The following is a 3,275-nucleotide window of genomic DNA, read 5'->3' on the forward strand; positions in this document are numbered from 1 at the left end:
AAAAAAAACCTCCTTGGAGTCTGTTTATTTGTTATGACTGCAAGGACGGTGCTGCCCTCCCGCCTTCCGCGCTCACTGACACCTAAGCCCTTAAATGACCCCTGCGTTGGGTAGACGGGAATGCTGCTTTCCGACCCCAGAGCTGATACCACCTCGGACAGGCAAACAGGTTAGCCCGTCGTGAGCAAAAGGCCACGATGGCAAGTTCTCTAACATAATCAGGAATGTCTATTACTAGACTGGACTTTGCCTCCCACTGGGCAGAGCACCTTCTCAGGATCTCGAGTTTCCGATCCGGACTTGCCCGGTACAAAGCCTATATTAGTGTGGTAAGATCTCCCTGTTCTTGCGGGTTCATCCCTCTGGGTCCAGGCCTGAGGTGTGCAGCGTCAGCCTGAAGTCAGATTGCTGTGTTTTGAAATCTGCACGGAGACTAAAGACGATTGTTATTTTTTCTTGGGAGCTACTACATTGAACTTTAAAAAAAAAGCATGCTTTTTCAGCACCCAATTTATTGTAACCAATTGGGACAGGCTGTCAGATACCAGGGTGGGGAGTGGGGTCCTTAGTCACCTACACTGCCCTAAGCAAGTTGCATAGCTTCTAAAAGAAAGGACCTACGTGCCCAACCGAATCTTAGAGAACTGAGTCTAAGTTGCAAAGTGTATCTAACAGATCCTTTTGTATTGCTTTTGCTACAATTGCTTCCTACTTTGTGGTAGTAGATCACCAACAAACATTCTTCAGCAGAGTCAGCCAGGTCAACAGCCAGACAGTAGTGGCTTATGCCTTTAATCCCAGCACTCAGAAGGCAGAGGCAGGGGATCCCTGTGAGTTTGAGGCCAGCCTGGTCTACAAGAACTAGTTCCAGAACAGACTCCAAAGCCACAGGGAAACCTTGTCTGGAAAAAGCAAACAAACAAACAAAAGGCAACGAAACAGAAAAAGAATTCAGACCCGATGATGTGAAAAAATATACCTGACATCCCCACCTGGAGTCTAATCACCATTGCAGAGAGAGTGTGTGTACAAATCTGGTTCCATGCCTCTTTCCCCAAATGTACCCAGTTATAGCCTTCACCTTCCCAATTAATAACACACTATTATTACCTGTGCTATCATCACCATCCCGGTGGGAGGGGGTCACCCTAGTGTCTTCTTGATTTCTTTCTCCTCTATGCAACAAAGTTGGGTTAAACCTGCTAGCTCAACTTTCAAAATGCTAATAGATGTGCGTTCTAATCTCTACCACCTTTCCTACCACGATCCTAGTTCAAAGCAGTATTATCCCCTGACGACACTTTGCAGTAGTCACGTCTTGTACCCATTTTTGTTGTTGATATTGTTCTTCTTCTTCCTCCAAAGAGCCATTTTCAACACAGCAGCCAAAGTGATTGTCCTCACTCCACTTGAGTCTTTGCTTATCTTCCATGGCATTCACCCCAAATGAATTCAGCCCCTGTGGTCCTGAGTGATCCCTGAGCATAGTCCCCTGTCCTGGCTTCTCTCTGGCCTTGCCGAACATCTATCATGTTCCCCCACGCATTTCCTCCGGTGCGTTCGCTTTCTGGCTTCCATGCTGTTTCTCGAGACGTAAGCAAACTCTGGTCTCTGGGCCTCCCATCTGCTGTTCCTTCTACTGCCTTCCCCATTCCACCCCCACCACCCAGAGAAAAAGAAAACATATGTAACAGTCAGAATGTTGTTTCTCACCTCCTTTATTCTCCTCTCAAATATCCTTAGTCAAATGTCATTTTCCTTTCTGTTTTTGAGGCAGGGTCTTACGTAAGCAAGGCTGGCCTCAAATGTAGTCAAGGATCACCATGGACTTCTGATCTCCCACGTGCTGAGATTACATGAGATTATGATGCTCTATGGTGTCCAGTTGGTTTCTGCAGTCCTGAGGATCAAACCCCCAGCTTCAGGCATATTAGGCAAACACTGCCAAATACGTCATGCCCCAGGCCTGACAGACTGATTTGGAACTGCAATTCCATGAGCACTTTATAAAAATCGATGCTAAACACACGGCCATCAATAGAAGGCATTGCTTGTGGTCAGAAGTATAGCTATGTTTTTCCCTCCAGAAATGTTAGCCCCCACCCTCCAGTTCTCTTACAGTAGAAAGAACGAAGTTTTTCCACCTCAGCGCTCCGATATTTCAGACCCAAAGAAAGCTAGGAAGGAAAGCGGTTGTGTCAGCATGAGAGATTTAACAGTGTGACTGAGCAGAGTGCTTTTGCTAGTTTGTATATTGTTTGATTTATATTTTTAATTAATTTTATGTGCAGGTAGAGCCATGATAAAACATTGATGAGCCAGGGGAAAATGTATCTATGTGACATGTCATTCTGATCCGTGGGACAGCCATCCTTCACTCTGAACTGATGCCACCTCTAAAATCAAACCCAGGATTCTGACTCTGATTGTGCCTTGATATACTGTATCCAACCCCTCTCAAGGCCTCTAGCCTGAGACCAGCCTTACGTCCCCTGCTGTCAGTCACTGCGCTCCCCATGGAGACCCTCTGGATGCTGCTGGCAAGTGAAGTCAGTGTTTGCTGGTGGAGCACACAGACTGAGAACGACTCAGGCTCCAAATTAGCTTCAGCTCTCCTGAGATTCTACTCATCTGACCTTAACGGTTAAAGGAATTGGAAAAGTGCATATTTCTGAGGAAGGAGAAAGTTTGAAGAATCAAGCTCTCAGACAGAAACCTGGCCTTGTGAGGGTCACACAGCTGGGCAAAGGTGGAAGGCAGAGGAAGCTCTATTCTAGTAGAGCAGGGCAGCTTTCTGGATCTTTCCATCACCTCACCTCCTCCGTGGAAAGGCAAGTTATTTAAAATAGTGCCTGGCATATGACACAAGCAGCTACTCATCTGTCTGTCCCTTTGAAGGAATGAGACAGTGTGCAGTCTGTAGCAAACAGGCAATGAATAAATATTGAACTGAGCACTAGGTTCTGAGAAGGTTTTAATGAGGATCTCTCCCAATCTTCTATTGCATGTAGTCAGACTCCTAGAAGCCTAAAGAAACAAAACCCCAAATGATTCAGAACACCTAATCTATACAACATGCTTAGGGATGTATTAGAAAAAACCCTTTAAAGCTATAAGTAGATATTATCTTCAAGCCAGATCTTGAAATATTTCTCTGGATTTATCATCACATTTTCTAGATGGATGAACGAGCACAGGACAAAAAGCCCCTCATTTTTACACCTGCCAGTTGGAGGCAGCATAAGAGATGACGTGCTTCGATTATGGGTTGCTTG

This window comes from Microtus ochrogaster, chromosome 1 (genome assembly GCF_000317375.1).
Source record: "Microtus ochrogaster isolate Prairie Vole_2 chromosome 1, MicOch1.0, whole genome shotgun sequence".
NCBI classification, from domain to species: Eukaryota; Metazoa; Chordata; class Mammalia; order Rodentia; family Cricetidae; genus Microtus; species Microtus ochrogaster.